This window comes from Cucumis melo, chromosome 4 (genome assembly GCF_025177605.1).
Source record: "Cucumis melo cultivar AY chromosome 4, USDA_Cmelo_AY_1.0, whole genome shotgun sequence".
In the NCBI taxonomy this organism is placed as follows: domain Eukaryota; kingdom Viridiplantae; phylum Streptophyta; class Magnoliopsida; order Cucurbitales; family Cucurbitaceae; genus Cucumis; species Cucumis melo.
In genome coordinates this window covers 4229126-4242928 of record NC_066860.1, presented here as the reverse complement: position 1 = coordinate 4242928, position 13803 = coordinate 4229126, and the positions used below count along the sequence as shown (strand labels likewise).

Genomic DNA, 13803 nt, shown 5'->3' with positions numbered 1-13803 from the left:
GAAAGGTGGTCTAGGTATCACTCCTATTGCGGACACAAACTTTGCCCTACTGAATAAGTGATTACGAAGGTACCATTGTGAACCAAAAGCTCTATGGAGAACATTCATGTAATGCCCCAAAATAAGGTAATTCTTAATTTTTTAATTATCTTGGAATAATTTTAGTTATGTTTGAATTATTAAGGTGTTAATTGGAGATAATTTGAGATATTATTGGGAATTGTTTGATTTTTTAGAAATTAAAATCAATTAGATATTTTTGGAAAAAATATTTAATTAATCATTTGAAATTTGGAACTTTTAGTGATGAAAGATTTGGTTTAAGTTGTATGTTATTTGTTGATTTAAATTGGTGAGATTATATGTAATTATATAAATTTAATTATACGTATACTTGATTATACGGTGTTGTAGTGTCAAGTATACGTATACTTGACGGTTTTTTAGTGTCAAGTAATCAGACTATACTTGACAGTCGATTACTTGACGCTTTTAAAAATGTCAAGTAAACGTTTAATTGACGTTGTCTTAACGTCAAGTAATCCGATTTTTGTAGTAGTGAAATATGATTATATAATTAATTTAGTTATGAAGTTATGGATAATTATATTATGAAAATATAATTATGTAAGGAAATATATATATTATTTTGGGAAAATAAAAGTGGATGTGATTGAGGAGAGAAAAATAATTGATATTATTTTTGGGAGAAGAGAAAAAGAAGATAAAAAAGAGATTGGATTGGTATGAGATTTGTTTTTGAAAAAGAATAAGGAAAAAGAAAAGGAAAATAATTTTATTATTATTATTTTTCCTTATAAGACGGAAAATGTGTTTACAATTCATCTTCTTCCTCCTTAAGACAAAACCTCTAGCCACCAAACCTGAGCCGCTAAGCAAGGACTTGTCGCCGTCGTTAGCCTTCTCACTGTCATTCACCGCCACCCATCTATCGTCCATTGATCTTGCCATCGAGGCCGATTGCAAGCTAGTCGTTGAACACATCGTACATCCAAGCCACACGAACAAGAGCCGTAGTTGTGGGTTGGGTTTCTGTCGTGCTCTGTTGTGTTTCAATGCCTTGTTCTTCATCATCGATCGAGCCGTCATCTCCTCTGTCGATCCGCCGTCGTAAGCACCGAGTCGAACTCCTCAAATCCAAGTTGTGTCAGCCGTCCAAGCCGTGTGCGTAAGTGAGCCGTATCCTTGTAGCCCCTTCAGCCACAAGCCAAGTCGCTCGCCTTCTCCTCCTTCAGTCATGAGCCAAACGCGTCCATCCATGTCACCACCTAAGCCGATCCCCTTTAATTGAGCCACCAATTTTATTTTTTGTCTTTTTCCTCTATTTTGGTGAGTTTTATTAAGTTTTTAATGGGTTTCGGATACATCCGTGAGATATTAATTTTTGGACCCTAAATAATTTAATTTTGAATTTTAAGATGGAATCTCATTTAAGTTGGATTATATTTTTATGAAGACTTGGTTAGAGTTTATTGAAGAAACTGAGAGCTTTGATTTTTCCCAATTAAGGTTGAATTGACTATTGCTGTTAGGAATATTTTTGGTTAAGCTAATCTTCAAGTAAGTGATTCTCCTACTAGACCCTCATATTGAAATTAAGAGTTTGCATGTGATTTCCCTGTTATGCATTGATGTAACTAAAATGCATAATGTATTAATAACGTATGTTAATGACTGATAGTTATGACTGAGTTATGTTGATGATGATGACTAATTATGTTGATGTTGATGCATGAAAAATTAATCTCATGATTAAGAACGTTATGATCATTAATATTCATGTCATGTTTATGATGTTATGATGTGCTACATGCTATGGATAGGGTGTTCTATTAACTTTATCTATTAGAGTCATACCCATATGGGTGTCCCTCGGAATCACCACCTTTTTATGATTGTGTGATTCGATGAGATTACCAGTCTCATGAGATGTTACATATATGAGTGGTCCAATGGATCACTTACAACCCAATTGTCTTAAGTGTTCCTTCGAGTTCACTGAGAACCAATTTGTCCTAGGTGTTCTTTCGAGTTCACTAAAGACCAGTTTTGTTTTAGGTGTTCCTTTGGATTCATCGAATATCAAAGATGTTTCTACGGAATCATTAGTTTGTGTGTGTTCGAGAACGTGCCAGTTTAGGGGTACTTTTTTGCAAGACTCTAATGGGAAGTTAACAGACACCTAGCGGAACTAGTAGTAGCTCTCTTACTAAATATATGTTTATACTTACTCCTTCTATGTTTAATCTTTCAGGCAGAGGTAGAGGTAAGGGTAAAGAAAAGCTGACGAATGATAAGAAGTGACCATAACGTGCCATAAGGGAACTGTTTGCTTTCGCTTTTACTTTTCAGTTATGATTTCAGTACTTTGGTATTCTTTGATTATTTTTCTTTTAAAACTAGATAGGGCCAAGCTAGGATTTTATTTTAGAGATTTATTTCTACATATTTTGATTATTTATAATTTTAATGAGCATTTGAGGTTTTCAGTTAAAATTAGTGTTGTTTTCTCATTATGCTAAGAAAATTTTTATTTTCGTTTAGCAGTAATGACTTCAGCTTAGTATAAAGAGTTGGGTCATTACAATTCATTAATGCTACATACACAAAGTCCTTCCTAAGAGACATCCCTTATCAAAGTAGATTTAGTAGCATTAACGCCCCTTGGAAAGCTATTACTAGTGGCATTATGTGGTTTAGTGAAAATATTGATTGGAAGGTTAAAAATGGAAGATCCTTATCCTTATGGAATTTCAAATGGAGTGGTCGTGCTTCTCTAAAAAAAAGCTATGATAGGCTTTATGCTCTATCCAACATTAAAGAAGGTTCCATCAGAGAGATGTGGAATGATTGCATCGATGATTGGGACATCAATCCTAGAAGAACTCTTAATGACAGGAAAAATAATCAATGGAGGAAGATCAAATCTGGTCTTCCCATCCTCTCTCAACATGGAGGTAATGACATCCCCCTTTAAAGGCTAAATAACAACCATTGCTTCTTAGTTGGGTCAGTTAAACTTGCCATATTCCCGCAGTTTCCTGTCTCTATTGACAACTTTGCTTCTCTTTCGCACAAGTTGCTCTGGAAATCAAAGATCCCTAAAAAATGTAAAGTTTTTCTATGGACCATGATTAATAATGGGATTTTAACGATTGACTTGATCCATATGAGAATGAAAACTGTGTTTAAATCCTATTTGGTGTGTTATGTGCAGAAAGGCCAATAAAACAGTGGATTATCATCTCTTCCTTTTCTGCTTTACAGCCAATTTTCTATGGAATAAAACTAACTTTATACTAAAAAGAGATGGTACTTTTGAAAATCTCAATAGTCTAATTGCCTTAATTCTCAATCACAACACAATGTCCAGAAAAGGGATGATCTCCTTCAATCTTCTGGTGGCCTTCATCTGGTCCATTTGGCTAGAAAAAAACAAAAGGCTCTTTAGAAACACCATCTCCAATGCTAATAATTTGTGGGACGACATATGCAACCTTATAGATCTATGGTTATCTAAAGGCAAGCTTTTTTTAAGAATTATTCTCCCTCCTCTATTGCTTTAAATCTTGGAGCTTTGTACATTATTTGATAGACTTACCTTAAGCCTCTTTTGTATGAGATTGATTTCCTCTGATCTTAATGAATATACTATTAGGAATGATGAGGGTGTTAAAAGGGTGCTCACCTAGTGGGAATGCTTGGTGCACCCCTGACCCTCATTGGTTTCTTTCTAAAAAAAAATTATCAATTTTACAAATGATTTTTTTTTTTGTCTTCAAATAATTGTTATATGATTTTTCTAATTACTTTAAATTGGGATAGAAGATTATTTAATTTAATTCTTTTAAACTTGATTAATAGATTAATACCAAGTGAGTTTAGTGAAAATTTGAGGAATAAAAGTGTACCTTTTGTACATTATAGATTAAAATAAAATAATACTCTAAATTTAATGATTAAAGTGTATTATAATTTTAACATGGGAATACCAAATAAGAATAAAACTCAAAATGGAGTGTGAAAGCATATTATTTTGTATGAATAAAAATTAAATTCAAAATTTAGGATAAATTTTATGTTTGAAAAAAATTTAAAGAAACATAAATTTTTAATACAATAAAAGAACGAGGATTTAAAAGAACGAGGATTTGATTTGTAATTTAATGGTTCCTAAATAATTATATTTTATTTGAGAAAAGTTAAATTCAAAACTTAATTTTTTCATTTAAGAGAGATGTAGATTCCTCGTTATATTCAACTCATCAAAATCTATATTGTGTTGATGTTGATGCCTCACATAGTAGAGTTTGTTAAAATCTAGTATTCTCGGTAAGTCGGTGAGCTAGGTGTGTTAAAACATTTTTTAAAGCAATTTTTCATCGAAGTAAAATCAAGATTGAAGGCATGACAAGTTTTTTATAGGAATGGTAAACTTATTGAACAACAAGACGTATGATCTCACAAAAGAAGTAATGTTGTCAACTGGTGGTTGATAAAGTAAAAACTTGGAGTCCGAGGCAGTGGCGTATCTAGAAATTTTGTATAGGGACACTATATAATAAACACACTAAAAAATGTAAAAAAAAGTTATTAATAGCTTCAAAGATTAATTAATTTAATACGTATTACAATTTTCCTCTACGAGTTTTCATGTTTTGAAATCGATCCATGATAAGTTTATTATCTAACTTATCCAATAAATCTTTCCCAATATAAGCTATAAAACAATCATTCATCCATTGATCTCCCATTCGATTGCACAGTCGAGTCTTCACAATATTCATAGTAGAAAATGTTCTCTCTACAGTAGTTGTTGCAATCGGTAGACCTTATCTAATGACCATTTTCACTGCAAGATCACCAGTGCTTATTAGTTCAACAAACTCTGAACGCATATCAATAATGTAATTTTAAAATTGATCCTCAAGCACAAAGAGTTCAATAGCTGAAAAGTCTCTTAGATAAAACTGAGCAAGTCGACTAAGTTTTTGTCTACCAAAAGCAGTAAATGAATTACTCAGATTCAAACAAGTCATACAGAGAAGCAATTCAGTACTTGATTTAGTACAACGATTATTCAACTCTTGAAGTTGCATATCAATGACAGTATAGAAGACTTTAACACGATGATGATGCAAATTTGTAATTGGTTGAGATTTTCGACTTTTTCGTCCTCGAACTAAAAACATAGCATCCATTTTAAGAACTTCAATATCATGACTATTGCAGAAATAAGAAACTCTTTCCAATAATGAATCCCAACCAGATTCTTTCATTGCTTGCATTTTATCTTTACAAATGTTAACTAAATTCATTGCATTCGCAATATCTTGATCTTTTCTTTGTAAGAATTGAGACGAGTCATTTGTGATTCCCAATATATTTTTCATGAGATGCATATTGAAAACAAAGTCAAATGACAAGATTAAAGTCATTAGAATCTGTTCTTCATATTTTTGTTATGAATTTGATCCACTGTCCATAATTGTCTCAAGCACTTCAACCATTGAAGAGAACATTGTAACTAAACTCGTGAAAGTGTTGTAATGTGATCCCCATCGAGTATCTCCTGGCTTTTTAATCATTATCTCTTGATTTAATCCTCGTCCACTTGATATTTCACCATTATTTAAAGCTTCAAAAATTTTCATGCTATGTTTCTCTCGTAGAATATCTCGACGTTTCGCTGATGCTCCAATAACAATCACAACATTTGTAGCAATAAAAAAAAGACCGACAATTTTTTCACATGATTTTTTGTAGTATTTACAAGAGCTAATTTAAGTTGATGAGCAAAACAATGAGTGTAAAAAGCACATTCATTTTCTTTCAAAATAAGTGCTTTCAAGCCATGGAACTCATCTTTCATATTACTTGCTCCATCATATCCTTGTCCTGGCCAATTCGCAATACTTAAGTGATAGGTCACTTGTATTATTGACATGGATGATTCTAGTAAATCATTCAATCACATGAACTTCATCGACATATCATAATACAACTGACATCTGCTCCTTTGAAGATATATCTGTTGATTCATCTATCAAGATAGAAAATTGTTTGTCACTTACATCTCTTATAACTATATTAACAATTTCTATTGCAATGCAGTTTACTATATCTTTATGAATATCAGGTGCAATCAATTTCAAATTATTTGGAGCATTTTTCAAAGTCGCAACTTCAATATCCTTGTTATGGTTGCACAACCATCGCAATAGTTCAAGAAGGTTACCTTGATTCTTTGAATCATCAGTCTCATCATGTCTAGAATGCAAGACCTTGCAGTAATAAAAATCGAGTACAATCAATTGATGCGTCTAATCGAGTTCCATACTCAACTCGTACTTGGTTAGACATCCTATTTAAAAAAGTCTCAATATGTTGCTTTTGTTTTAAAAGAGCTTCACATTTTCCCCAAGCTTGATTGTGTGCATTATTAGGACCACCAACATCAGTTTCCAATCTCTCTTTTTTCTTCTAATTGGAAAATCCTTCACTAACAAAACATTCCCCTCCTGATTCTTCACTTACTTCTGGTTTGAACAAGTAGCAACATAAACAAAATGCAACATCCTTAGAAATACTATATTCTGACCAATCGGGATATTCTTTAAACCAAGTTGGATTAAATTGTTTTGACTTTGCCCCAAACTTCTTGAATGGAAAAATATGATTTTGAGGTTGACAAGCACCTTTTTGTAGATATGCTCTACGAACTTGATCTTGAATATTATAATTATATTCAGAAATTCTAATTCTTAGACCAGGATCCGCAGGTAGGTCTCCTAAATTAATTTCTTTATAAGATCTAATAGAATCAGGAATATGTATCTTTTTTTTAGGATGATGACTCTATAGTTTCTACGGTTGTTTTTCTTTTAAAATATCTCTCCACGTTGATATGTTAACTCTACAAAATTAGTATTAAACAATATAAGTATTATGATTTATCACATAGATTGAAAAAGTATTATTGAGAATTGGAAAGATATTTGATATTTAGGGAAAGAAAATTAATGATGTTCGGAATAAAATATATTTTGTGACAATTTAGGAAAAATTTTGATATTTGGGAAATAAAATTATTGAACTTTGGGAAGATATTTGATATTTGGGAAAAGAAAATTAATGATGTTTGGAATAAAATATATTTTGTGACAATTTAGGAAAAAATTTGATATTTGGAAAATAAAATTATTGAGAAAGATATTTGAGAAAAGAAAATTAATGTTGTTTGAAATAAAATATATGTTGTGCAATTCGAACCTCTAACAGATTACAAAATGGAAGCACAACCATTACACCAAACCAAAATTAAAAAAAAAAATGCATTGTTATAATATATATTATAGTCTGACACTTGAAAATTAATATTAAAATACAAAAATCGATAATATAAGTAAGGACACGTGCTTTGCTTGTCCCATGATAAATCCACCCTCGGTTAGAGGCGTGGACTATAGTTAGGATATAGATTGAATGGAAGTATAGATTACATTTTTGTTGAAGTTGGAAAGTAGTTGGTATTGATTTATAGACGAAGGTAATTGATTTTTCTAGCTATTTGAAACAAAATATTAGTAAAGAGGGGAGAGAGGGATTTAATGTATTAGTACATATTTGAATAGTATGGAACTTTTCAGTTCAATGAATCCAATCAAAGTAGCAATGACTAATGTTATTCTGCATGGAGATCCGACGGTATTTGATGGTCCACGTTTCAACATCAGCTCTAACCTATCGTCCTTCTACCGGAAAACCCGCACATACTTTTTCTATCCCATAATTAACGACACAGTTCTCTTTTTAACCTCAACACTCTCAATAGTTACGCACACTTTTCTTCCCAAATATCTATAATTATACAAATTGCTTTACCTTAATATTTTATCTTTGGGTAAATTCTTGTCCACGTACCCAATGATTGTTGGCGTGGATTTTAATGTAATTCTACCTCAACTAAACCTAGTTAAATGTAATAAAAAAAAATTACCGATGGTCTATTAATGGAAAGTCCATTTGTGTTTCAACTTTTCAACGAAGGTCTATCTAACATATTTAAATAATTCAATAACTTGAGCTACTATCCAATTTAAATGGTAAGGATCGAGTTAAATTAGTTTTAGTTATATATATGTACATAGTTCATATGTGTTACTATTTGCGTCCAATCTTTATCATTGATATAGAGTTAAAGAGTAGAATGGATATGTTGGATTTTTATTTTTAATATTTGAGTTTTATAAAATTTAGTGATTAATATGAGTTGGAGAAATAGTTTAAGTATCTTTAAAGTTAATAAAAAAATATAATTAAGAAAGAACATGAATAAATTTAGAAATTTTTGTGATGGATTGATTTTGGTATAGGAATTAGAAAAGATGTTTTTGTTGGGAATTAATTAATGATGGGAGGGGCGCTAGGTGCACATGTGAGTTTGAAAGACATTAGTAATTTAGTTGGTCAAATGGGAAATGTGTTTGCAAAAATTACGGATAACAGACGCGTTTTTATTTTTTATATTTTTCATCAAATATAATTAAATGATTTTATCTTTCATCTAATCATTTTTTTTTTTTTTTTTTTGCTTCTTTTCTTGCGCTCTCGGCTGGCGCCACTGAATTATTTTGTCTAATTTTGGACGCAAATAGTAACACGTACCCGGTAGGACCCACCTAATTTAGAGGACAATATATACCTTTCTCCGCTACATAATTCAGTGTCTAAGATTTTGTAATATATTCTCCCAATAAATATGGTGTAATATTAATTGATTTCAGATACATCAGACCTGCCACAACCTCATGTATCCTCTCTAAATTATGGTCTTAATATTGTTTTATTGTTATAATTACTGTTATGGTCAGTATGATACTTCTTACCTTAAAAATTTTGTGAAGGAGCCTTAACTACTATCCATGGGGATCCAAAAATAGTTTAGAAGCGGAGTTTGAACCTAGATCTACAATGATCTAGGAGACAATTATACTACTAAACTAATGTTTGGTATATTTATACTCTTTCAGTTTGTATATAAAGGACATAAAATTGAGGGATAACTCGAGCTCCTATGCCTATACTAAATTCGTTAATGCGTGGAGGACATAATCATTTGCAAGACACATGTATGGAAGACTTAGGATACGCGTGAAGGACCTTGAAGGGCCTTTGGAAGACTTAGAAGTTGCATGGGGTTTGGAAAAAAAACCTCACCTACGACTACCACACAAATAAGTAGACAAATAAAAAAAAAATTACCAGAAAGTATAAAACACGAGAATTTACCTGGAGAACTCTAAAGCCGAAGAAAACCACTACCCATCAGCAAGAAGTCCACTAGGTAAATAATTTTCTTCTTAATCTAGAAGACCACTCCTTAGAAAGTTTTTGTAGTACGCTCACCCTTTAAATCTCACTTTCAATTAGAGATTACAAAAGAATTTTAACTTTAGTTAGCATACCCAACTATAAAATATTTTTAACTAAGACAATTTGAAACCGAAGACATGGCCTTTTATAGTGCTCGAAGCCTATGACTTTTTTGAACTTTTCTAATGTTGAATAACTACACTTATAATAACTTTTTCCAAAACTCAACATGGAGGACCTCAGAAGAGATAGCTATGAAAGATTTTTGCATGACCCATATAAGACTTAGGAGTCACACATGAGAAACCTTGGGAAAGACTCAACGAAAACCTCTTCACGACCCATATCGAGAATGTCATAAGACTATGAAAGAACTCAACAAAGTGATTGAATTTGAAATCGTATCCATATTTTTAACACAATCAAAAAAGAGTTATCGAGGATTTGAGTAGGTGATGCACTTAAACATTGGTTACAACCTCAAGTGGTAGTAGTATATATAGTTGCCCAACAATTATTAACTCAGTGATTCTGAAAATATCAAAGAGTAACAATTAGGAACAGAAGATCAATTACACATTATTATCCTACATAAATAGCCAAAAAGTCACAGGTTGAAGGTATATGCCAAAAATCCTCTATCTTTCCTCTACTATCAAGTAATTAGTCACAAACTCAAGATTCACTTGAGCATCAGGATGTGTGTGGCTTGACACCTCACGGATGTTCATTTTCTTTCTCATGCAAGACACTTGTTGTATTATCCTTGATTGATCCATATGACATCTAACTCATATCTCATGTCAATCATGTTTCTTCCATATTCGACATTCATCATCAATACATTTGAACTTAAAAGAAACCTGAAACGGAACAAAAAGACAAACTAAGAATGAAAGGTTTGGCGCCAAGAGAGAGTGACCTCCTGTGTTAAAAATGTGGTGGTCACAATGTTGCCATAAAAAACACGAAAGAGAGAAACTGATAAAAATATCCCACCCCAACTCATCAACTTTTATGTCGGAAGTTTTCTTTGTTTTTGGGCTTAGGAGTTTGGCCCATCATTACCCTAGGTAATTAGAAAATTTTCTATAAAATGTCTTCTGTTCTAAAATTTGCAATACGAGAAATTGGAGGATGGTATAGCAAGAGTTTTAATGAAGTTTGTTTACATGGACTCCTGTCTTTTTGACAAATAAATTCAGCAGCTCAAGAGTGGATATTTCCATTGGGCCCATAAGCTTGTTACGGCCCACAAAGACTAACCCAACTTGCTTTATGTTAAGAAATATTTTGAGAAATCCTCTTTATGAATGATTTTCCACATGTCTCACAATTTCATTTGATTGCTTAATTAAGACTGTGTGTTTTTTAGGACAATTTTAACTTTCAATTTTTGAAAATACATAATATAATATCATAACTATATTATATCATATATGTATATATATATATCTGCTAAATTTGAAGCAAAAATAAATTTAATGGCTTAAACCTAACAAATTTAAAGCCACTGTAAAATCAATTGACCTAAATCTACTGAATTTGAAGCAATGGTAAACTCAATTGGCCTAAACTTAACAAATTTAAAGCCATTGTAAAATCAATTCAACGAAATTCCAAACAAATAAATTTGAAAAATACACAATTATCACCAATTCATTGGAATTGATGTTGAAACTTCTTTGCTGGAACACTTCGTTAAAGCGGCAAAACCTGCCAAACAGAAACTCTTCAATAAAGAACACTTACTGTGCTCAAAATAATAAATAAATACTTAAGGGTTTTTTTTCTTTGAAGAAAGAAGAATATGAGAGAATCAGTTTTTGTTGTGTTTTAAATGAGAGGGGGATAATGAGTTTTGATAGGGGAAGAGTGAGGGGTAAGGATGTAATAATAATAAAAATATGTGGCCACACATTTTTTTAAGAAGGTAAAATCTCCCTATTTTCTAGTTTTTTAATACTGAGGAAGACTCAACCACTCTTCCTATTTTTGTCCATTACATTATTATTATTATTCTTTTTTTTTCACCAACAATCCCTAACTTTAAAATTATTGAACATATTTTCATCAAGCAGTCTCTCTCTATGTAATATTATGCTTAAACGTCTAACAACTTGAACCTTTACGTAATGACAAAGATCAGAATATTGTAAAGTAACTCTTGGTTTTGAATTTTACCCCTAGTAGAATTGCACACACAACATTATTTGAGTGAAGTTCTAAAATGTCCGTGCTTTAAGGCCTCACACGTATATTCCAGTTTAGTGGACACTCTAAATTCAATAAGAACTAAGTTCAACCTTTTCTTTCGCTTTAGGATGTCATGTTAATCATATGAATGGAACTCCTATGTGTTCTAGCATGATTCTCTTCATATCATTTGTGATCCACTATTACTCATTGAACTTGATTCTTGGGATCTCCAGTTTTTCAAGTTGGGTTCGACTCACAAGCAATTCGTTTTTCTATAGGCTTGAGTCTCATTCTTTATGAGGTTTTGAAAACGTTCTCTCTAACTAATCCTTTCTTCAAAGGATCAGACAAGTTATCATCAGTCCGTATGTGATCCACTATAACTGCACCAGTAATGAGAAACTCACCAATGGTATTGTGCTTACAACGTATTTGTCGTCACTTATCATTATAATAATGGTTATGAACTTTTGCGATAGCTACAGTATTATTGCAATGGATCAGTATAACTGGTATTGGTGTTTCCCATGTGGGAATCTCTGATAGTAAGCTTCGAAGCCAGCCTGCTTCTTCACTAGCAGTAGCCAATGCTATCATCTTTGACTCCATTGTAGATTGTGCTAAAATAGTTTGTTTCTTGGATTTTTAAGCAACAATCCCTCCTGCTATATTAAAAATATAGCCACTTGTAGCCTTTGAGTCATTCGAGAGGGAGTTCCAATTGGCATCACTATACCCTTCTAAAACAGCGAAAAACTTTCGGTAATGTAATCCTTGGTTTTGGATTTTTTTAAGGTATTTCATGACTCTTTCTACGACTCTTCAATGTTCTAGGCTAGGTCTACAAGTAAACCTACATAGTAACCCTACAACATAAGTTATGTCTGGCTTAGTGCAATCGACAACATATCTTAGACTACCTATGATGCCCGTATACTCAGATTGATTAACACTGTCACCAATGTTCTTGAAAAACTTAACACTAGGATCATAAAGTGTACAAGTTGATTTACTTTTAAAGTAGTTATATTTCTTCAGAATTTTCTCTATGTAGGAGGGTTGAGTCAAAGAAATTCCTGTTTCAGATCGAGTGATCTTAATACCCAAGATTACATTAGCTTCTCCCAAGTCTTTTATGTTAAAATTTGTGCACAACATTGATTTTACATTGTTTATGACATGTAAGTTTGATCCAAAGATTAACATGTCATCTACATATAAACATATAATAGTGCATAAGCCGTTCCTTAACTTATAGTAGATGCATTTATCACTTTCGTTAACTTTGAATCCTTTATACATGATTAGATTATCAAACTTTTCATGCCATTGCTTGGGAGCTTGTTTTAGGCCATAGAGGGATTTATCTAGCTTATAGACCTTAGATTCTTGATCATGGACTATGAAACCTCTAGGCTGTTCCATGTAGATCTCTTCTTCTAAATCATCGTTTAGGAATGTAATCTTGACATCCATCTGATGTACTAAGAGATTGTTTATGATGTACGAAGAGATTGTTTAAGGTAGCAATTTCAAACAGGACTAATTGAGGTGATTCTAGTTATTGGGGAGAATGTGTCGAAGAAGTCTATGTTTTCCCTTTACCTAAAACCTTTTGCTACTAGTCTAGCTTTGTACTTATCGACTGATCCATTGGGATTGAGTTTCTTTCTTAAAACTCACTTGCAGCCTATTGCTTTGCAACTAAAGGAAAGGTCAACTAAGTGTCAAGTTCTATTTGATTCAAGAGAATTTATTTCATCATTAATTCCTTCTTGCCATAAGTTGGCATTAACCGAGAAAAGAGATTTGGTTAGATCTTTTGGATCTTCTTTTACATTGTACATTTCGAAGTCTTCTCCAAAGTCGTTGGCTACTCTTACTCTCTTGCTTCTTTTAGGTTTGAGATCTAATTCCTTATCTTGGAATTGGATCCTAACTGAAGGTAAGCTACTAGAACTTGATCCCTCATTAATTTGACTAACCAGACCCCCACTATTCCTAAATTTAAAAGGAAACCTATCTTTCAAAGAAGTCTGCATCATGTGATTCTATGATAATCTTATTATTTAAGTCGTAGAACCTATAGGCTTTACTAGACTCAGAATATCCTACAAAGACATACTCATAGGCTCTACTGGCTAGCTTTCTTTTCTTAGGATCAGGAATTCTAACATAGGCTAGGCAGCCCTAAGTTCTAAGATAATA

General features: G+C 32.3%; 1 long non-coding RNA gene across 1 annotated transcript; it reads right to left on the bottom strand.

The window, feature by feature from the left end:
* Window positions 1–9864: 9864 nt before the first annotated feature.
* Window positions 9865–11223, bottom strand: LOC127149028 (uncharacterized). The gene is made up of 2 exons (XR_007820232.1): window positions 11052–11223; window positions 9865–10259 (listed from the first exon to the last, which is right to left on the bottom strand). It is a non-coding gene; the product is annotated as an uncharacterized LOC127149028 (long non-coding RNA).
* Between the last annotated feature and the right edge of the window lie 2580 nt (window positions 11224–13803).